At 45.0% G+C, this 23,452-nt stretch overlaps 1 protein-coding gene across 4 annotated transcripts in view; it reads left to right on the top strand.

Moving 5' to 3' along the window:
- Positions 1-23,452, top strand: part of GAB1 (GRB2 associated binding protein 1) — a 126,355-nt gene that overhangs the window by 41,368 nt on the left and 61,535 nt on the right. For 2 of the 4 annotated variants that reach the window (XM_077279264.1, XM_077279265.1), the window contains exon 1: positions 14,428-14,547. The exons of the other annotated variants lie outside the window; for them this stretch is intronic. The gene's annotated coding sequence lies outside the window, so the exon portion shown is untranslated. Of the gene's footprint in view, positions 1-14,427; positions 14,548-23,452 lie in introns of those variants that run through there. 4 annotated transcript variants of the gene reach the window in all.

The following is a 23,452-nucleotide window of genomic DNA, read 5'->3' on the forward strand; positions in this document are numbered from 1 at the left end:
TGTCTCAATGATATATATATATACTGTATATATGTTTTCCCTAACATTTGAGCACATAAATCCATTAGATGTCGGTTTTGCAAGCCTGCGCGAAAATCTCGCAGTACGGATGCCATACGGATTACATACGGAGGATGCCATGCGCAAAATACGCTGAAACACCCTGACTACGGATCAATATTTTGGGAACATTTCTCCGTATTACGGCCGTAGTACGGACGTATAATACGTGGCGTATTGTCTTACGCCAAGTGTGACTCCAGCCTTATAGTCACAAAATAACTTTTTGCATTCACCTTTCATTATTTCCTATTTGCTTTGAAGTGATTAATGAAAGCAAATACCGGTAACTGGAATCCTAAAATGTAAGAAAACCCTGTAATGCGGTAGGACTGTGTGAAAGCCCATCTGACCCATTGAAGAAGCGTGGCTGTGAATATTGACTTATGAGAAAGTCAATAGTTTGTGTTACGGAACCCCCCAGCACCCAGAATATATTGTGCAGTTATATGTATGTATAATAGGTTCCATGTGAGATGCATGTCCCTAATGCATCAGCCCACAGGCTGCGCCCCAGGGCAGAGGGGACAAGATATCCCCCTTCTGACCTCCCCCACCTTTGTAATTCCCACAGTAAATATCGGCAGGCTCCGGCCACCTGCGGCTATTGTAATGTATGTCCGGCCTGCCGCTTTTCAATTGGCCCGCCCTCTGTATCTGTGTGATATATTCTGTGTCCTGTGAGTAAAGTGTTGTCATACTGGAAATACGTGGAGAAGTAGTGATCTTTTATATGCGCCCATGTAACCAAGCAGTTCCAGCCAGCGTCCTTCATTCAGACTCCAGCCAAAGCAGAGTGGACCTCCTGAAACACGGGGTGGTACTGAAAGAGGTACTCCAGCACGGTAGACCCCGCAACAGTTTGCAGTAGAGAGTGGTGTCTACAGCAGCAGATTTATTATATATGTGTGACCGGCACAATATGAAATGGCGTATTAGTGAGCATAATTACTGTTATGTATGCAAAAGTAAGCACTGCTGACAAACACTTGTGTTATTGAAGGTATACAGAAATTATTTTCCAAAATCATACCACGATTTGAAAATGGTCTTTGATCATAGTGCTATTTTTTCCCAACTATCGGTACAGAAGAGGTAACAAATAAAGGGGAAAATCAAAAACTGCCTGTATGCTAGGAAGGACACCTGTATTGACCCATGCAAGGGTCTATCGGTACAAAATGAGTATGTAAAACCAAGCATGGCCATGCAGTTCAGTGCGCTGTCTCATCTGCTTGTTTTGCTTGTGTCTCTGCCATCCTCTTCCTTACTGAGAGCTCTGGCTTTAGTGTGGCATGGACGGGCTAGCAAAGATGGCTGGAAAACTAGTAGCTTTGAAGGTGTCGAACTGCTCAGACACAACAAGGGTGCACTCCGAGTGTCTGTGCTTGGTTTGAACAGTGGACCTACAAGTTTAGAATCTTAATTAAAACAAGCCAGATAATGAGCAATTTAGATTTAACATTTTTTTTTTTTCAAATAAAAGTGATTATTCCAGTTATTAGCTGCAGCGATGTCCTGACGACGGCAGCGCTGCAGACAGTAACAGACACTGGAGAAGTGGCAGCGACCCTGCATTGGGCCGGAGATGGTGAATAAGGCAGGTTTTGTTTGTCTAAAAAAATAAATAGAAACCCTGAGAACTGCAGCCGGGGACATGGATTTTGAGAAACTGTGAAAACTCCTTTACAGTATTTGCACGTGGTGTCATTTAGATACCGGTGCAGCCGCTGAGTTTCCCCACTTCATGGTCGATAATGTGTGGCGACTTCGCCATCGTTCTTACGTTAGCGCCACTGCCTTTCTGTCTACAAGTCTATAAGTATAGAGAACAGGTGGCTCCACAGTGGATGCTGCCAGAAGAATGAGGATGGCACTACTTTTCTGAACCCTGAAGAGGTTAAGTGACAGAAGACGGAACATGTGCACAGCGATGTCATTGTGTTACTGTCCACTCTGCGGATTCCGGGCCGGGTGCACGTACCCTTAGACGTCCAACAGGGGTTTGGGCACTTGTGTAACTGGTCAGTACCTATATAGGAGGGCACCTATAGAGGTTCATGGATCCTCTACTGTTCTTCTGTATGTTTGTCAGAAAAAAAGTCTTTGTCAAATTATAACCCCAAGAAGCCTTGGTTTTATTAAAGGAGCCATGTTCAGTGAGTCTGGGAGGAGTATCTACTAACCTCAGCCAGAAGTCTCAAGGTCTCACACGTTACCACAGGACAATGGTCTCCGAATCTGAGGCAGTATTATAGGGCATGTGAATAATTCTCCATAGTGTTGTCAGATGTTTCTTTGTGCAGTTGTCAGACTGGTTATTAGCTTTTCAGCTAGCGGATATATTTAGATCCTGTTATCAGTTTGCTCTATAGGAGCACGAGGAAGGCCATATTATCTCAGTAGTGCAGTAAACAGATTAGTGGATGGCATGGCTGCATTAGGATGTCAGGGGATTTAAGTAATGGCTTACCATCAAGGAAGTGGCACCATCATTACCTCATCTCATTAGCTGATTGAATCCAGGCTCGCTGAAGACTTTGCAGCTGATTTTATTCTACAACTTTCCCCAGTTGTTTGTGTTAAGATTTCGTGTTAAGTGTTTAGGATACGTAAGGCTACCGTGTTGCTGAGGCTGTATTCCCTACAAATGACAGTGTAGCATGTGGAGTGTGGGCCTAAACATACCAACATAAATTAAAGGTGTTGTCTTGACACTGGACTAACTTTTTTTTTTTTTTCTTTAAAGGGAACATGTCAGCGGAATTGTGCACAGTAACCTACAATATTCATAGAGAAACAGCCGCACACTGAAGATTTGAAGGTTATGCAAAAAGTATTCTTTATTAGTGCGTACAGACATCACCAGGTGCCCAATAGCATAAACAGGATTTGGCGGACAATAAGGTTAACGTTTCGACCATGAGACGGACATAGCACTTCAATGCTTCTACAGACACCGCCCACACTGGACTCAGTCTCTCCTTTCTTGCACGCCCTTCACCTCCACTGAAAGTGAGGTTTTGACAAAGACCACTCCTGGTCGAAACGTTAGCCTTACTGTCCGCCAAATCCTGTTTATGCTATTGAGCACCTGGTGATGTCTGTACGCACTAATAAAGAAAGAATACTTTTTGCATAACCTTCAAATCTTCAGTGTGTGGCTGTTTCTCTATGAATATTGTGACTATTTGTTCAGCCTGCACCTACTGCTCCAGGATACAGAGTGCACCACATTTCTTCAGACACAGTAACCTACAGACAGTGTCCGATCGGCACCATTATACGGACTACAATGATATCTGGGGTGATGAAATCAGTCTTGTGGTTGTTGTGTAATCTTTGTAGTTTTCAGTTAATTATGTCCTAGTGCTTCGGAGCGGCCTGTGGGGGGGGGGGGGTCTACATGTGGTGCTCTTCTTACATATTCATCTGTATGGCTTATGACAGGTCACTGAGCCCTCACTGACCTGCCCCCTATTTTACATACTGTGCTATTGTTTTGAAAAAAAAATTACATTCATCCTGCACGCGCCAGCGCTACAGCATGATTGGATGTATTATATCCATATTTTAATTTTGTTTTTTCATAAACTTCTTTAGAAAAAAAAAAGTTGTCCTCAAAATGGTGCTGGCTGCGCCTAAGCAGTAGCATAATTTAATGTGGAACGCAATAGATGCTACTGCGCAGGCTTGAGAAAAATGTCTCCACCAAGATGGCGTTTCGAATTATGCTACTGCGCAGGTGCGGCCAGCACCATTTTGAGGAAGACTTTTTTTTCTCTCTAAAGAAATTTATGAAAAAATAAAATTAAAATATGGATATTATAGTAGCGATTATGCTACACTGCCAGCACGTGCATGATGAATGTAATTTATTTTTCCAGGTCACCACCTGACAGCACCATGGAGGACGTCCTTCTTATCCATAGTGGGACAGGAAACCACGAGAGTTCAAAAGGACCCTCCCCTTTCCACCCTTCAGTGTTTTTCCTGTCCCACTGTGGATAGGAACGACGAGAGTCGTCAGTCTGTTCCAGGCAGAGAGTGTGGATCGGGGGGGCTCGGCCTCTTCCTTCCCACTAGAAGAATCTGCCAAGCTGACACCCGTGCTATAGGGTCCCTCAGCTTTAACCGGTGTAGCGCTGCTCTTGGTTTAAGGGTCGCTTCCCCCTGAGGGGGCCCTCGACCCTGGACGCAAGACCCCTGATGTACCTGCTAGTATGGCGCCTCTGCTGGGTAGGATCCTTGGCAAGCGGTTTCGGGGGGTGATGCCGCAGGTCATCCTGGAGGGCTGGAATCGGCGTGGCTGCAGTCTGGGAGCTCGGCGCTTCCGGATCACGCTCCTGCGCGAGTCACTTCCGGTTCGCGGCTGCCGCGCTCGTCACTTCCGGGTCGCGGCCAGCAGCATGGGGTTGGCGTCTTCATCTCCTTCTACTCCCAGAGTGAGGGAGGTCCAGAACATGGTGGCAGCTATATATAAAAGGTATGTGTGGGCTGGGGGCACTTTCTAGCAGCATGGAGGATAATCCTAAGCCTGAAGCACTGCAGGAGCCCCAGACACATGTGAGTCCCAGGCAGAGACCTGCTCCCTCACAGGATTTATTGAGGATAGGCCATGCGAATCTTACCTCTATATGTATATTATAGGCGTCTGCGGCTAAGAAATCCGGGAAGTGCAGGAAGTGTCCCATTTGTGCCATAAAACTGAAAGACTCCTGGCAGAAGTCCCTATGCGAGTCATGCACCAGTCGTATTGTGGGTGAAGAGCAGGCCTCTCTGATGACAAATATGAGAACCATTATCAGAGAGGAGGTGCAGGCCTCAATATCTGGAATAACATTTCCCCAGTCCATACAGTCTGACCCCCAGGATCCGCAGAGATCCAAGAAAAGGCAGAGAGAATCGGATCTGTCGTCCGAGGACAGCTCTTTTGAATCAGATCTGGAAGAGGAGGAGTTAAGCAGAGATCCCCCAGAGAGGGGGAAGAAATATCTATTTTCATCTAATGATATAGAGGAACTCTTGAGTGCAGTTAGACAGACTATGCAGATTGAAGAACCCAGATCTACTCCGTCAGTTCAAGACGAGATGTTTGGGGGGGCTGCGTTTTTACACCTCAAAGGTCTTTCCTGTTAATGCCCACATTCGCTCTATGATTCTAGAGGAATGGGAGGAAGTGGAAAGGAAGTCAATTCCTAAAGACTTTAGACTCCGCCTCCCTTTTGATCATGAAGAAGTCAAGGACTGGGAGGATATCCCAAAAATTGACATTCCTCTTGCGAAGGTTTCTAAGAGAACCGCCATTCCATTTGAGGACTCCTCTAACTTAAAGAAGCCGATGGATCGCAAGGTGGATGGACTCTTAAAAAGAGCCTGGGAGAGCTCGGCAGCGGTAATCCGCACAAATATAGCTGCAACGTCCGTGGCGCGTGCTATGCATTTGTGGGTAGATGACTTAAAAGATCAATTGTCAGCTAGAACTCCTAGAGAAACCATTATTAAGGCAATTCCTCTATTAAAGCTAGCAACCGGTTTTCTAGCAGATGCTACTGCAGAGTCGGTTAGATTTACAGCTAGAGGCCAGTCTTTATCAAATGCAGCCAGGCGAGCCATCCGGTTGAAAAATTGGTCAGGTGATGTCCATTCTAAGAATAAGCTGTGCTCCATCCCTTTCTTAGGAGGTAGGTTCTTTAGACCTATTCTTGATGATATCCTGGAAAAAGCTTCTGATGAAAAGAAGGGGTTTCCAGAAAAAAAACGTAGGAAGTACCAGCCCTTTCGCAGGCCCTATTATAGTCAAAGATCAGACTACAGAGGTAAGGGAAAGCAAGGGAGATGGAGCTATCAAAAAGGGGGAGAAAATAGGGATTCGGGTCCCTCAACCTCCAGAACAGAATTCCAAAAGAAATGACGCCATCAGAATAGGGGGGCGACTATTGAACTTTCGGGTACAATGGGGGAAGATGACCAGAAGTCCTTGGGTCCTCCAGGTCATATCTCAGGGGTACAAAATAGAGTTCAGCTCTTTTCCCCCAGAAAAATTTTTTAGTGTCCAACGTCCATCTCTCTTCTGTCTCCCCTATGTGGTTGGACATCCAGGATCTTCTGCGAATGGCAGCAATATCCCCAGTTCCTCAGGGGGAGATAGGAAGAGGTCATTATTCAGGCCTCTTCTCTCTAAAAAAAAAAAAAAAGCCCTCTGGGGAATTCAGAACCATAATAAACCTCAAGCCCCTAAACAAGTGGCTGGAGTACAAGAGGTTCAAAATGGAATCCATTCGCTCTACAATTCCCCTCTTAGGAAAGGACGTGGTAATGTGCACCTTATACCTAAAAAGTGCATATTATCACGTTCCAATCTGCATAGATCACCAAAAATACCTCAGATTTGCGGTAGAAAAAGAGGGAATAATCTACCATTACCAGTTTTGCTGCCTCCCCTTCGGGTTGGCAACAGCGCCCAGAGTCTTTACAAAGATTGTTGTGGAAATAGTGGCTTATCTGAGAAATCGAGATATCATGATAGTACCCTATTTAGACGATTTCCTATTGGTAGCGGACTCAATAGGGCAGCTCAAGATCGACTGTCAGTTGGTGATCGCCACTCTGCAGAAATTAGGTTGGGTGGTGAATTGGTCAAAGTCTCACCTGACACCCAAACCAAGAATAAAAAATTCCTAGGAGTTATCCTAGACTCAAATGTCAGAAAATATTTTCTTCCAGACGAAAAGCGGACCGATATAATAAGAAGAATCCGCCATTTTTCAAGAAGCCGAGTGTCCATCAGAGATGCAATGAAGATTCTGGGGTTTTGATGGCCTGCATTCCTTGTGTCAACTGGAGCCAGTCTCATTCCCGTCAGCTACAGAGAGCAGTCCTCGCTTCCTGGGACAGAAGACAAACATCTCTGGACAGGGAGTTCCGTCTATCCCATCAGGTCAGACAGTCCCTGCGCTGGTGGACTGTCCCCGAGAACCTACAGGTCGGAGTTCCGTGGATCCACTCTCCAGCTGTCACGGTGACCACAGACGCAGGCCAACAAGGATGGGATGGTCAAGTCCTAGGAAGATACTATCAGGCACAGTGGAATTCAGAGGAAAGCATGAATTCCTCGAATCACAGAGTTACACGCGGTCTGGAAGGTCCTCTAGTCAGCTTAAGATCTGCTAAAAAACAAACACCTGAAGATTTTCTCGGACAACACAACGACGGTAGCCTTCCTGCGGCATCAAGGGGGGTCCAAGGCATCTAAGATTACAGCACCTAGCGGATCAAATCTTCAGTTGGGCGGAGAGATCGGTTCTCTCAATTTCAGCGGTACATCTGGAAGGATCGAAGAACCAGGTGGCGGATTTTATGAGCAGGAAAAAGCTGTCCGCTACAGAGTGGGAGCTAAACAGCGAAGTTTTCAGCGAGCTGTGCCAGCGCTGGGGAACTCCAGAAGTGGACCTATTCGCCGCCAGAGGGAACGCGAAGGTCAGAACCTTTTATTCACTGAACCCTTGGGAAAGACCGGCGGGAGTAGACGCACTTTCCCAATCATGGAGCACGGGTCTCTTATATGCTTTCCCCCCTCTTGCACTAATCCCTAGAATCCTCAGGAAGATATACGAGGACAGGGCTCAGATCATCCTAGTGGTTCCGTTCTGGCCCAAGAGGAGCTGGTTCCCCTTACTAAAGAAGTTGGCGGTGGAGGAACCTATTTTTCTTCCGAAAAGAAGAGATCTACTCCTCCAGGGCCCGATTCTTCATCGGGACCCGGACAGCCTCCAGTTAGCGGCTTGGATCCTGAGCGCCAGATCTTGAAAGCAAAAGGTCTATCGGAAGAGGTCATCTCCATTCTCCAAGCAAGTAGGAAGCCAGTAACTTCTGCAATTTAATTAAAAATTTGGAAGAGATTCTGCAGTTTTTGTGGAGACACGATGGTTGATCTTGATCACCCTAACATTCCCAAGATCCTTGATTTTTTGCATCAGGGATTTAAGAAAGGTCTTAAACCGAGTACTCTGAGGGTTCAAGTGGCAGCCCTCAGTGTATTTTATGACTCTTCCCTAGCCTCCCACCCCTGGATTGCTCGTTTTTCCAGGGCAGTTTTAAGGCTAAGGCCCTTGATCAGGAAAACCATCCCACCTTGGGATCTTAACCTGGTCCTTAATGAATTGTGCAAAAATCCTTTTGACTTAGCTGAGGATATAAACATCTCTAATCTCTCTCTCAAAATGGCATTTCTAGTGGCCATCACTTCAGCCAAGAGACTAGGAGAACTCCAGGCCCTGTCTATTCAGAACCCCTATCTGCAAATATTTGATGATAGGCTAGTCTTAAGACTTGACCCAGGCTTCCTTCCGAATGTGGTCTCAGACTCCAATATAAATCAGGAGGTAGTGCTTCCATCGTTTTGTCAGTTTCCCAAAAACCAAAAAGAAACATTTTATCATAACTTGGACGTTAGGGAGACGGTACTTAAGTACTTGGAGGCAACTAGGGCCTGGAGACAGGATACTAATCTGTTTGTTCTCTTTAGGGGCCCTAATAAGGGGAAAAAGCTTCAAAGTCTACCATTGCGAGATGGATTAGGTCCACTATTAGCCTAGCATACGAGGCACAGGGAAAGAGTCCCACAGGCAACTTAAAAGCTCATTCATCCAGGGCGGTAGCCGCCTCATGGGCAGAGAAAGGGGGTGCTTTGGCGGATCAGATCTGCAGGGCTGCATCCTGGTCTAGTCTCAGTACCTTTTCTAAGCATTACAAACTAGACATAGTATCGTCTCAGCTAGCCTTTGGCAGGAAGGTGCTTCATGCAGTAGTCCCGCCCTGGGACCAAAAAAGTCTCCTTTGGTACTTCTCCATGGTGCTGTCAGGTGATGACCTGGAAAACGGTAATTAAACCTAAAGGTAATTGTATTTCCAGGAATCCATCCTGACAGCACTGTTAGGGAGGGAACTATGTAAAATTTAATGCATACTTATGTGAAGTAACATTTGTATAATGATTGTTATGTTCAAATAAAATTCTTTTTTGCATCCATCCAGAGGTGTTACTTTGGAAAATCACTGAATGGTGGAAAGGGGAGGGTCCTTTTAAACTCTCGTGGTTTCCTGTCCCACTATGGATAAGGAGGACGTCCTCCATGGTGCTGTCAGGATGGATTCCTGGAAATACAATTACCGGTAGGTTTAATTACCGTTTTTTTTCTTCAAAACAATAACATACTGTATATGTAAAACAGGGGCAGCTCAGTGAGGGATCAGTGACTTGTCAATAAGTCATCCAGATAAATATGTAAGCAGGGCACCACATAAAGACCCCAATAGGCCGCCCCGGAGCACGAGAATAGCATTAAGTGAAAACCATAAATAAAGATAAAACAGCCACAAGACGGATTTCCTCAACCAAGGTATCATTGTAATCAGTATAATGGCGCCAACCTGACACTGTCTGTAGGTTGCTGAGCACAATGCTGCTGACGGGTTCCCTTTAAGGCATGGATGGCATATTCGCCGCCCAGCCCTGGCTGCTCCAGTAGCAATTTCTGCTCCGTTTGGAGTTCACAGGAACACTGCAGCGGTCAGGAGGATAGAAGAGAATGTCCTCAGGGAAGCATCCAATGTTGCACTGTTCTAGTCACCTGACCACTGCAGCCAGTCACTGAGTGCAGCAGTCCTATAATTTGCAGAGTTGGAGCAGGTCTCTGGAGCATGCTGTACTGAATCAGCTGCAACGCTAGAAGAATGCCTCCTTTTATTATTTTAAAATCATCCATGGTAAAAAAAAAACAAGACTTCAATGTCAAACCCCTGATAGTTGTCATTAATGTGTGACCAATCAATGCAGCTTTTCATGCCAAATGTAGATAAAGATTCCTGTATCGCAGTGTACCTGTCAAAAAAAGAATGGGGAAAACATCTGAAGCAACTAGGAGGACTCCTGAGAAAAAAAATAGGGGTCCGCTTCGCACATGTGTGAATGTAGCTTAAATGTGCCTGTTTGGAGCTGACTTTTCAGAGTTAGCTGTATGTGTGCATAAGGAATAACATTATTTCTGGCCATTATGTGATGTGCAGTCTGCACTTTTTGGGGCTGCTTTCCTCTCTGCAGGCTCCCTCTAAATTTAAGTTCTCTCTGGGTTAGTGAGTGGAGACGAAACACTTTGCTGCCTCCTATAAACCAAACAAAGCGGCATGACCATTCCTATTCTGTCTCCAAGTAGCACATGTTCAGAAGAAACAACATGGAGGACATTATACAGCAGTACACCTTTAAATTTACCACTGGGGTGAGACAAACCACTACTAGAAAGCAGTGGCATTGTCTCTGGCTTAGTCTCTATCTCACGCCATAGTTTGAAGTTACTGTGACCATTATAGTCCAGATATACCGTACCTTTTTCCGTAAGTACTTTTTATAGTCTGGCTGTTGATGAGGGGGTTGGGGTGGGAGGCTGATGCAGCGGCAGACGAGCGGGCCACAGTAGGCAGGAGCTGGCGGCTGCAGCAGGTAACACGTGTGCCTGCTGTTAAAGTGAATGAATATTCACTGCTCCCCATACCCATAGTCTCTCCCACCTTTATGAACTGAATCTGGTACTTAGAGGTGGGAGGGATTATGGGAGTGGAGAGCAGTGAATATTCATTCTCTTTAAACTCTTCACAACCTGCGCTGTACTAGTACGGCACAGGTCGCTTCTCTCCCTTTGATGTGGGCTCCGGTGCTGATCCCACATCTTTTCCGGCACATTTCAGCTGTTTTGAAACAGCCGCAGGTTTAACCAGTTAAATGCCGCTATCAAACCTCTATGATTGTCACTGCCGGTTTGCTCATAGCAAGTGCAGGTATTCTGCTATATACAGGTGATCTGATCATCGCCTGTATGTAACAGAGCTGATCGGGTTATGGTAGCTTCTAGTCTTCCATGGAGACTATTGATGCATGCCAAAAGTTAAAAAACAAAAACAAAGTGTTTAAAAATATTAAAAAAAATGAAAAAAATAAAATATAAAAGTTTAAATCACCTCCCTTTTGCCCCATTCAAAATGAAACAATGAAAAAACAAACTCAATCATGCACATATTTGGTGTCACCGGGCTCAAAATCGCCCGATCTATCAATAAAAAAAGGATGAACCTGATCACTGAACCAGGTAGCGAGGAAAAAAAGTCAAAATGGACAGCACGGTGGTGCAGTGGTTAGCACAGCAGCCTTGCAGCGCTGGAGTCTTGGGTTCAAACCCCACCAAGGACAACATCTGCAAAGAGTTTGTATGTTCTCTCCGTGTTTGCGTGGGTTTCCTCCGGGTACTCCGGTTTCCTCCCACATTCCAAAGACATACTGATAGGGAATTTAGATTGTGAGCCCCAACGGGGACAGCGACGATAATGTGTGCAAACTGTAAAGCGCTGCGGAATATGTTAGCGCTATATAAAAATAAAGATTATTATTATTAAAATGACAGAATTATGGTTTTTTTGGGGGGTTGCCACGACATTGCATTAAAATGCAATAACGGGCGATCAAAAGATCGTATCTGCATGCAATAAATAAGCCCTCACCCGACCCGAGATCCCGAAAAGTAGCGTCTTGGAAAGTGTGTGTGTGTATGTATGTATGTATGTATATAATAATATGTATATGTATGGTCAAAGGCAGCATTCTGCACTAGATTCTCTGCTCTTTCAGGACTGGGGGGACCCGATACATGTAAGATGCCAAACAAGCGGCGACGTTTCTTTACCATCTGCAGTCGGGAACAGGTTAACACTTCTCCATTTCTTAGTCCTGCCTCTTTTCCCCAAGTACTGAACATGTAATGTCTTTGTGCGTATTTGAGTATATTGTAGACTTCTGCCATTTCTGCTGTGTCAGATGTGTGTGTTTTCTGGGAAGTAAGTTTGCATCATGTTTTCTTAGAAGTCTAGAAGTTTCTGTTAGGGGAGGTAGGATGATAGGAGAAGCTGCCCCCATCTCCCCCTGACCAACCTCTGATGAAACTCTGACCGTTTTCTTCTCTGAGAAGACCATTCACCTCTGAGTGACCCCTTAGGCTATGTTTCCACAATGAGCTTCTGGTGCGTTTTTGATGCTGTGTATTGTTGTTGTAAAAAATGCAGCGTCTTACAGTTCACACAGTTTTTATGGAAATCTCATCTCCACGCTGCTGCTTTTTAACACTGCGTAAACTGACCTGCGGTGCGTGTTTCAATTCCACAGCATCAATTTCTCTAGTGGGTACATTGAGTTTTCTGTGTGGATTTTCCCCATCGTCTTGCATTAGGTACAGATATTCCGCAGGTAAAAAACACACATGCGTTTTTCGTGCGTTTCCGTGGTGGAAGTTAGTAAAGTTTTGTCAAAGTAAAAAAAACAAAAAAAAACAGGAAGTATCAAAAACAAAGCAACTTTATTTACAGCATGACACACCAACAGGAGGCAAAAACCACAGCGCCAAGAACACACAATTGCATGTTAAAAAACGCACAGAATGAAAAAGCTCAAGTAACCGAATTTAAGTAATAGGTTCAGAAATGGTGCAGACGTTCTGCCATGTCCATAGGGTGGGACCAACAGATTCAGATTCTTTCAGCCCTGATTGGTTTAGAAATGGATCCTCCCATAGCATGACGGACACGCACTGGGGCAGACGGAGCCTGCGGACTCTTGGGTTCGGTTATTTTAACACAAAAAGTAGTGCAGCATGCGGCCGGCTGATTTTCCAGTAAAAAGAATAAACTTGTGATGTGTTCTCCAAGCCAAGTCTGCAGTGTATGTGTGCTCCTCGCCCAATTCAGGATCCAAGTATCATAAATTTACAGAAAATATTCTTGTACAGTGCCGTTGGTGAATTGCACTGGAGCAGACTAAGGAGTTGGCTAAATTGCCGCCATTTTTTCTCGTAGTGGCCGCAGAGCTGCCTATTTTACAGGTTTCACTACAAATTTGAAAGGATTTACAGTAGAATTGAGGCTTTTTCACACACAGATTTTGCAGCAGAAAAATTAATGTAATCTTTAAGATTTTGTTTTTCATTAGCGGGATTAAAGCTGTGATGCGTCTTTTTCCTGCAGCTTTATCTGCATGTTTTCTGCAGGTGGCCATATCAATATACGCAATATTAATTTATTTTTTGCATTTTCCTCTTTATTTGATGCAGATTTAGGGTACGTTCACACAGGACTTTTTTGCTGCTTTTTTTTGCTGCTTTTTTTTATGCTAATTTTCAGCTGCTTTTTACAGTACCAGTAAAACCTATGAGATTTCAGAAATCTCATGCACACACGTTGGTTTTTTGTTTGATCAGTTTTTTCTGCTTTGCTGCTTTTTTTGGACATAGGGCATGTCACTTCTTTCAGCGTTTTTGCAGCGTTTTTGCAGCGTTTTTTCACCCATTGACTTGAATGGGTGATGAAAAAAACGCTGCAAAAACGCTGAAAAAACGCATGTAGCATTATTTGCTGCGTTTTTTGTGCAGAAAATCATGGCCAGCAGGAAGTGATCTCACAGCCAAGAGCTTAGGGGTGTGGTTAGTGAGGTGTGAAGAGCCATTGTGAGGTGTGAAGAGCCATTGTGAGGTGTCCTGTTTGTGATCTATTGTGAGGGAGTTCCTGGTAGTGAGGTGTGAAGAGCCATTGTGAGCCATTGTGAGGTGTGAAGAGCCATTGTGAGGTGTGAAGAGCCATTGTGAGGTGTCCTGATTGTGATCTATTGTGAGGGAGTTCCTGGTAGTAAGGTGTGAAGAGCCATTGCGAGGTGTCCTAGCAGCTGAAAATTGGCATAAAAAAAGCAGCAAAAATCTGCAGCAAAAAAGTCCTGTGTGAACGTACCCAAAAAACGCACCAAAAACACGCACCTAAATTAGCATAAAAAAAAGCAGCAAAAAAAAGCAGCAAAAAAGTCCTGTGTGAACGTACGCTTAGAAGTGTTTTATTTTTTCCGTACAAAAATGCTTTGATTCTGTACTTGAATGTCTTTTGACTGTTTATTTACACACATTTTTAAGGCTCTCGGTTGAAGCCCAGTTCAGCTGTGTATTTAGACCAACAGGGAGCACAGTTTTCTTGAATCCCATCCTCTTTGCTTGGACAGTTAAAGAGCCGATTTTCTGCACACAAAACTGCAGTATTTCCTCTCGGTTCCTGTATTTATACCCGCATTGTATGTAGCCGGGTCATGGGCTCTGCTCAGCACACCGGCTGCGGCTGGGTCCCATTGTCACCTGTTATAAGGCAGCGCTGTCACTGTGCGCTCTTGGGAGAAATGTGGCTTTTGTTGTTCTCGCCCCCCACCTCTCATGCATTAAATCACACTGGATGATTTCAGCCACTGTTATTTCCACTTCCATTGTGTCTGCTTCCTGTTGGTCAAAGGTTATAAGGATGGGGTGCTGCATGGAGATGGGAAGCTTACAGGAAAGCCAGCCTCGGCTGCATGGCTAAACTCTTCTCCCACCAGCTTCTACATCATTTTGTTTTTCTGCTTGGAACCCAAAGGTAATTTGCTGTGATTTCAATAGCAGAGAATGGAGAGGATGCTGGCGCTGCTGCTGTGTGAATGAGAGCGGCTGTGCTTCTGTCCGCTTTTAACTCCTGAGTTGCCGTGTGTGTGGTGCGTTGCTAGCGTGGACTTCTTCTAAGGTCCTTTAGGATGATCCGCACACTACAGCTGCTGAATGGCCTCCACCCTGGCTTTGTACTTCTCATTGTGCTAGGGCACTTGTGTGTTTTGCAGACTGTTGTTACTATGAGTGACTTTGCTTTTATTCTTGTAGTTCATGACTGCCATATATTTTTGTTTGTCAAATTGCATAATTGTGTGGTGGGACATGTTTTATTAAGCAGTGGAAACAGTGAACAATTGAACTTTGCGTCTCCCAGGATGCATAGTCCATCCGATGCCGTGTATACAGAGGTTCGCTCCACCTAACGCCAGGGCTTGTGGAGTGCTACTGCTGTGGGCTCGGCCCTTAATGGTTCATCCCATATAACTTGAGAACAAAATATCACTAAATAATTGTGTAACTATTTGTTGTTCGATCACCTGACCACTGAAGGCCATGATTGGTTGCAGCGGTCTGGTGAATGAAACGGGGCATAATCGCTTTCTGCGCCATGGGATAACGGAGCTATGGGGATTACATCATGTGAGTATACAGTACACACACCTTCTCATTTAAAGATTTTTCTGTGTTTTCAGGACTATGAAAATTGTACATTCACACTGAAGGCATCAAAACTATGAATTAACACATGTGGAATTATATACTTAACAAAAAAGTGTGAAACAACTGAAATTATGTCTTATATTCTACGTTCTTCAAAGTAGCCACCTTTTGCTTTGATGACTGCTTTGCACACTCTTGGCATTCTCTTGATGAGCTTCAAGAGGTAGTCACCAGGAATGGTTGGGATACAGGGCCCCAAAGGGAAAGCGCACACCTTGCATTCAGGTCATGTGGGATACCAGTTTGATGAGATCTTTCGCTTTTACTACCATTTTTCTTTAGCTTAATTGCCTCAGGAATCCGTCCACTGTTCTCTACTGTTGGTAGGTTGGCAAGAAGAGGGACCAGCAGTCAGACATAACTGTGGGATCAGGACTCCCGAAAGTGATGGACAACAGATCACATGCTCGCCCTGTCGGCACCATTACGGTCTATGGCTCCGTCTCCGCATATGGAAATAAGCCCCGTCGGAACCAATGTACGGGTGCCTGAAAGCCCCCTAACGCGTGAATAATCGGGAGGAGTGTACATTCAGTCCAGTGTTCAAAAGTTACAGAACTTGTTGTGGTGTTTCCGCTTTTCTTGGTTTTCTGAATTGCGGTTAAAACGTGATTTTTACTGTGATTTTGGAAAATCGAAGGGAAAAAGTCTGAATTGTGTTGTGTGAACATACCCATTTATTGCCGTTTAATTTAAGATTTTCGGTACATATCTTGCATTCTTTGCAACAAAGTACAGTTAAAAAATGCTAGATATTTCTGGCACAACCAAACTGTGAATCTTTATGTAAGTAGTCATGCGGAAAAGCTTCACTCCATAGCTTTCTCCAGCATAAAGTGGCAGCAAATGTTGCATTGCCAAGTGTAAACTGATGAATTCTGCACAAACCACTTCCATAGTACGTATTTTTGTCAAGTTTCTGTGCAGATATTTCCCACATCACGTAGATGAGATTTGCTCAAGCTTGTACTGTTGTATTTAGCACAAGGACACTTTAGGGCTCACCCAAACGCCTGTGATTCTGGTAAGTCACAATCTGATTTTCATGGGTAGACTCCATTATGGTCTGAGAGCATGTTCACATGTTCAAGCTATTTTGTGGATCAAACTGTCCACACAAATAAGATACTTTTTTTTTTTTTATATCCTAGTCTAGGATCAAACTCAGAAATGCAAGTCTATGGGTCAGTGAAAAAACTGGCTAGGACTAGGATCCCATCCTCCATGTGGTAGTGCACTATGCTTTTACGAGCCCGTGGTGATGTTTTCCTTGGCTCGCCTACATGCCTTCATACAATCTATTTTTTCGGAGTCTCGCATTCCTCTTGACGTCACTGTTCCTGGGATCAGAGCTATTTATTCTTAAACAAACATTATCGGTGGCCCGCTAGCTCTGACCCTGCAGATGTTGTTGCATGCTGGAACCTGCCGCTAATGAGCCACTAGTGTTCGAAGGTACCAAATACCTAGGAATATAGAATAATGTGGGGATGGCGGTCCTATAACTGTTCGGTGTTGTGCAGAAAGGAGCAAATGTTCTAAAATAACACAAAGAAATGTGTAGTCAACTCTGCAGTCCTCCTCTCATCTAGCACAGATGCTTGAGTTCCTAGCCAATTTTTGTTTATAGGTTGACAGTGGGTGGCACACACATGATGCCAATCACTGCCATCGCCAAGATTCCTTAAAGTGAACTGTTATTGTCACCAAATGCTATTAGCCTGCAGATATGGTGTTATTCTGCTGGTTAATAAAGTTTCATAAAACCGCCTACAGAAAACCCGGCTACCGGGAGGAAATTAATTTTATTCCACCCAGCAGCCTCCAGCTTTAAGTACTACAGGGCTGGTGTGGTTTCATTCACTGCTCAGCACATAGCAGCACTAATATGCTGCAGAGGCGGCTACTAGTCTGTGTGCCAGGTCTTGCCATGGTCAGCCTGTTAATGTATTCCCCTGACTGAAAGCTCTGATCTATGGCACTGTATAGCCATTTGGTCGTAGTTTAGCTTTTTGACCATTCGCAATCATCTGTCATTACATGTAATGGTCTAATTTATTTTCCAATATCACACTGGTCCTCCCTGAATACACAGAGTTCCATCTATTGAAGTAACATCTAATCATAATACTGACGGGCAGTGCGGGATTGTGCTCAGTAACCTACAGACAGTGTCAGGTCGGCAATGTTCTACTGATTAGAATGATACCTTGGTTGATGAAATCCGTCTTGTGGTTGTTATTTAATGTTTATTTTCAGTTTTGAGTCAATGATATTCTCGTGCTCTGTGGCGGCCTGTGGGGGGGATTCATGTGTTGCTCTGATTAGATATTCATCTTGTGGTTGTTGTTTAACCCCTTCATGACCCATTTTTTGCAATTCTGACGTGTCCCTTTATGAGGTAATAACTCAGGAACGCTTCAACGGATCGTAGCGGTTCTGAGATTGTTTTTTCGTGACATATTGGGCTTCACGTTAGTGGTAAATTTAGGTCGATAATTTTTGCGTTTATTTGTGGAAAAAAATGGAAATTTGGCAAAAATGTTGAAAATTTCGCAATTTTCTAATTTTGAATTTTTATTCTGTTAAACGAGAGTTATGTGACACAAAATAGTTAATAAACAACATTACCCACATGTCTACTTTACATCAGCACAATTTTGGAAACAACATTTTTTTTTGCTAGGAAGTTATAAGGGTTAAAATTTGACCAGCGATTTCTCATTTTTACAACGAAATTTACAAAACCATTTTTTTTTAGGGACCACCTCACATTTGAAGTCAGTTTGAGGGGTCTATATGGCTGAAAATACCCAAGTGACACCATTCTAAAAACTGCACCCCTCAAGGTGCTCAAAACCACATTCAAGAAGTTTATTAACCCTTCAGGTGCTTCACAGCAGCAGAAGCAACATGGAAGGAAAAAATGAACATTTAACTTTTTAGTCACAAAAATGATCTTTTAGCAACATTTTTTTTATTTTCCCAAAGGTAAAAGGAGAAACTGGACCACAAAAGTTATTGCACAATTTGTCCTGAGTACACAGATACCCCATATGTGGGGGGAACCACTGTTTGGGCGCACAACAGGGCTCGGAAGGGAAGGAGCGCGCTCCCCTGCAAGTGACCCTATTTTGGAAACTAGACCCCCCAAGGAACTTATCTAGATGCATAGTGAGCACTTTGAACCCCCAGGTGCTTCACAAATTGATCCGTAAAAATGAAAAAGTACTTTTTGTTCACAAAAAAATTATTTTAGCCTCAATTTGTTCATTTCCACATGGGCAAAAGGATAAAATGGATCCTAAAATGTGTTGGGCAATTTCTCCTGAGTACATTGATACCTCACATGTGGGGGTAAACCACTGTTTGTGCACACGGCAGGGCTCGGAAGGGAACGAGCGCCATTTGACTTTTGAATGAAAAATTAGCTCCAATCGTTAGCGGACACCATGTCGCGTTTGGAGAGCCCCTGTGTGCCTAAACATTAGACCTCCCCCACATGTGACCCCATTTTGGAAACTAGACCCCCCCAAGGAGCTTATATAGATGCATAGTGAGCACTTTGAACCCCCAGGTGCTTCACAAATTGATCCATAAAAATGAAAAAGTACCTTTTTTTTCACAAAAAAATTCTTTTAGCCTCAATTTTTTCATTTCCACATGGGCAACAGGATAAAATGGATCCTAAAATTTATTGGGAAATTTCTCCTGAGTACACTGATATCTCACATGTGGGAGTAAACCACTGTTTGGGCACACGGCAGGGCTTGGAAGGGAAGGAGCGCCATTTGACTTTTTGAATGAAAAATTAGCTCCAATCGTTAGCAGACACCATGTCGCGTTTGGAGAGCCCCTGTGTGCCTAAACATTGGAGCTCCCCCACATTTGACCCCATTTTGGAAACTAGACCTCCCATGGAACTAATCTAGATGTGCGGTGACCACTTTAACCCCCAAGTGCTTCACAGAAGTTTACAACGCAGAGCCGTGAAAATAAAAAATCATTTTTCTTTCCTCAAAAATGATTTTTTAGTCCGCTATTTTTTATTTTTACAAGGGTAACAGGAGAAATTAGACCCCAATAGTTGTTGCCCAGTTTGTCCTGAGTATGCTGGTACCCCATATGTGGGGGGGAACCACTGTTTGGGCACACGTCGGGGCTCGGAAGGGAAGTAGTGACATTTTGAAATGCAGACTTTGATGGAATGGTCTGCGGGCGTCACTGTTGTGAATTCTGTTGTGGGTTCTGCTCTTGGGCTCCCTCCGGTGCTTATAAGTGGTAGTGCTGCTGTTTGTCCTTCACAGCAGTCATCAGGTGCTTCCACTTTGGACGGGGCTATTTAGTCTGGCTTCACCCTTTAGTGAGTGCCAGTTGTCCATTGTTTTCTGGAGGATTTACATCTCTGCTTGGTTTCTCCTGCTGGATTGTCCAAATCATCAAAGATAAGTCCTGGCTTTGTTTTTGCAGTCCACTATAAAGTTCAGTGAATTGCTATGTTTTTTCTTGATCAGCTTTGTCTGTGTAAGGATTTATTCAGCCAAGCTGGAAGCTCTGGAGTCGCAGAGTTAACCTCCATGCCTTTAGTTAGGTGTGGAGATTTTTGTATTCTCTGTGGTGGATTTTTGTAGTATTTTAATACTGACCGCACAGTACTCTGTCCTGTCTTTTCTTTCTAGGTAGCGTGGCCTCCTTTGCTAAATTCTGTTTTCAGTCTGCGTTTGTAATTTCCCTCTCCTCTCACAGTCAATATTTGTGGGGGGCTGTCTTTCCTTTGGGGATTTTCTCTGAGGCAAGATAGTTTTTCTGTTTCTTTCTTTAGGGGTAATTAGTCCTCCGGCTGTGACGAGGTGTCGAGGGAGTGACAGGAACATCCCACGGCTACTTATAGTTGCGGTGTTAAGTTCAGGGTCTGCAGTCAGTATAGAGGCCACCTACTCCAGAGCTCGTCCATGCTGCTCCTAGGCCACCAGATCATAACACGTCACGTTGCATTTGCAGAGCCCCTGATGTGCGTAAACAGTAGAAACCCCCCACAAATGACCCCATTTTGGTAACTAGACCCCCCAAAGAACTTATTTAGATGTGTGGTGAGCACTTTCAACCCCCAAGTGCTTCACAGAAGTTTACAACGCAGAGCCGTGAAAATAAAAAAATATTTTTCTTTCCTCAAAAATGATGTTTTAGCAAGCAATTTTTTATTTTTGCAAGGGTATCTGGAGCCCAGTTTGTCCTGAGTATGCTGATACCCCATATTGAGGGTAACCCACTGTTTGGGCGCACGTCGGGGCTCGGAAGCGAGGGAGCACCATTTGACTTTTTGAACGCAAGATTGGCTGGAATCAATGGTGGCGCCATGTTGCGTTTGGAGACCCCTGATGTGCCTAAACAGTGGAAACCCCTCAATTCTAACTCCAACACTAACCCAAACACACCCCTATCCCTAATCCCAACTCTAGCCATAACCCTAATCACAACCCTAACCCCAACACACCCCTAACCACAACCCTAACCCCAACACACCCCTAATCCCAACCCTATCCCCAACACACCCCTAATCCCAACCCTAACCACAACCCTAACCCCAACACACCCCTAACCACAACCCTAACCCCAACACACCCCTAACCATAACCCTAACCACAAGCCTAATCTTAACCCTATTTCCAACCCTACCTCTAAATCCAACCCTAACTCTAATTCCAACCCTAACTCTAATTCCAACCCTAACTCTAAGGCTATGTGCCCACGTTGCGGATTCGTGAGAGATTTTTCCGCAGCATTTTTTAAAAATCCGCAGGTAAAAGGCACTGCGTTTTACCTGCGGATTTACCGTGGATTTCCAGTGTTTTTTGTGCGGATTTCACCTGCGGATTCCTATTGAGGAACAGGTGTAAAATGCTGCGGAATCAGCACAAAGAATTGACATGCTGCGGAAAATACAACGCAGCATTTCAACGCAGTATTTTCCGGACCATGGGCACAGCGAATTTGGTTTTCCATAGATTTACATGGTACTGTAAACCTGATGGAAAACTGCTACGAATCCGCAGCGGCCAATCCGCTGCCGGTCCACAGCCAAATCCACACCGTGTGCACATAGCCTAATTCTAAGGGTAGGTGCACATGCTGCGGAAAACGCTGCGGATCCGCAGCGTTTCTGCAGCTGCGGGTCCGCAGCAGTTTCCCATGAGTTTACAGTTCAATGTAAACCTATGGGAAACAAAAAACGCTGTGCACATGCTGCGGAAAAAAACTGCGCGGAAACGCAGCGGTTTACATTCCGCAGCATGTCACATCTTTCTGCGGATTCCGCAGCGGTTTTACAGCTGCTCCTATAGAAAACCGCAGTTGTAAAACCGCAGTGAAATCCGCAGAAAAGCCGTGATAAATCCGCAGCGGTTTTGCACTGCGGATTTATCAAATCTGCTGCGGAAAAATCCGCAGAGGACCAGAATACGTGTGCACATAGCCTTACCCTAACCCTAATTCTAACCCTAGCCCTAACCCTAACCCTAGTTCTAACCCTAGTTCTAACCCTAACCCTAGTGGAAAAATAAAAGTAAATATATTTTCTTCATTTTATTATTGTCCCTACCTATGGGGGTGATAAGGGGGGGGGGGGGGGTCATTTACAATTTTTTTTATTTTGATCACTGTGATAGGTTTTATCACAGTGATCAAAATGTACATGCAGCGAATCTGCCCGCTGGCAGATTCGGCGGGCGCACTGCGCATGCGCCCGCCATTTTGGAAGATGGCGGTGCCCGTGGAACAGACAGACGGACACCGGGAGGCTCGGTAAGTATGAGGGGGGGGGGGGGAAATCGGAGCACGGGGGAGTGGACAGGCGGACGGAGGGGATCGGAGCACAGGACGGAGGACTGGGAAGGAGATCGGGGGGGGGGGGGGGGGGGCAGATCAGGGTTTCCAGCCATGGCCGATGATATTGCTGCACCGGCCATGGCTGGATTGTAATATTTCACCACTTTTCATAGGTGAAATATTACAAATTACTCTGATTGGCTGTTGCATTTTCAACAGCCAATCAGAGCGATCGTAGCCCCGTGAGGGCAAAGCCACCCCCCCTGGGCTAAAGTAACACTCCCCCTGTCCCTGCAGATCGGGTGAAATTGTAGTTAACACTTTTACCCGACCTGCAGGGACGCGATCCCTCTATGACGCCACATAGGCGTCACAGGTCGGATTGGCACCGACTTTCATGACGCCTACGTGGCGTCACAGGTCGGGAAGGGGTTAATGTCTATTTTCAGTTTTGAGTTAATGATATGCTTGTGCCCTGGGGCGTCGTGTGTGTGTGTGTGTGTGTGTGGGGGGGGGGGGGGGGGGTTGGACCTGCCGCCTAGTTTACATAATGAATATCCTAGTAGTCTACGTTCACATTTGCGGTCTGCGCCGCAGCGTCGCCGCATGCGTCATGCGCCCCTATATTTAACATGGGGGCGCATGAACATGCGTCGCACTTGCGTTTTGCGCCGCATGCGTTCCTGCGGTGCCCGCGTCCGGGCGCAGAGGACGCAGCAAGTTGCATTTTTGCTGCGTCCAAAATCAATTAAAAAAAGGACGCATGCGGCGCAAAACGCAGCGTTGTGCATGCGTTTTGCTGCGTTTTTGTTTGCGTTGTGCGTTGCGGCGCCGACGCTGCGGCGCACAACGCAAATGTGAACGTAGCCTTACATAGTCGCCAGTTGGGACGTCCGGCTGCTGTCCCCAAATCCCATAAAGCAACGCGGCAGTGTCACTTGCGCCTGCGCAAGTGACATACACGTCTCTGCTATTCCCGCGCATGCGCAGTAACAGCCACAACTGTTCACTCTACCTGCACATGCGTGCTATTGACGCGGCTGTTTCTGCGCCTGTGTGGGGAGTAGCGGTGACGTCTATGTATACACAGATGTTAATTTCACCGCACTCCTGATGCGATAGCATGATAGCATCGGGCCTATTTCTAGTTATATATATCTTGGAGAAAAAAAAACAAACCCTTCTGCTGGATGTTGGCGGCGCCTTCACTGCAGCATGAGCACATAATAATGAATTATATACACATTTGTTTGCTGTAATTCTGAAAGAAAAATCCATTTGAAAAGGACGCTTTTTTTTTCACTCTAGCAAGATGGCGCCTCCTGCGCAGTAGCAGCTTTGCCGATAGT

This window comes from Ranitomeya variabilis, chromosome 1 (genome assembly GCF_051348905.1).
Source record: "Ranitomeya variabilis isolate aRanVar5 chromosome 1, aRanVar5.hap1, whole genome shotgun sequence".
NCBI classification, from domain to species: Eukaryota; Metazoa; Chordata; class Amphibia; order Anura; family Dendrobatidae; genus Ranitomeya; species Ranitomeya variabilis.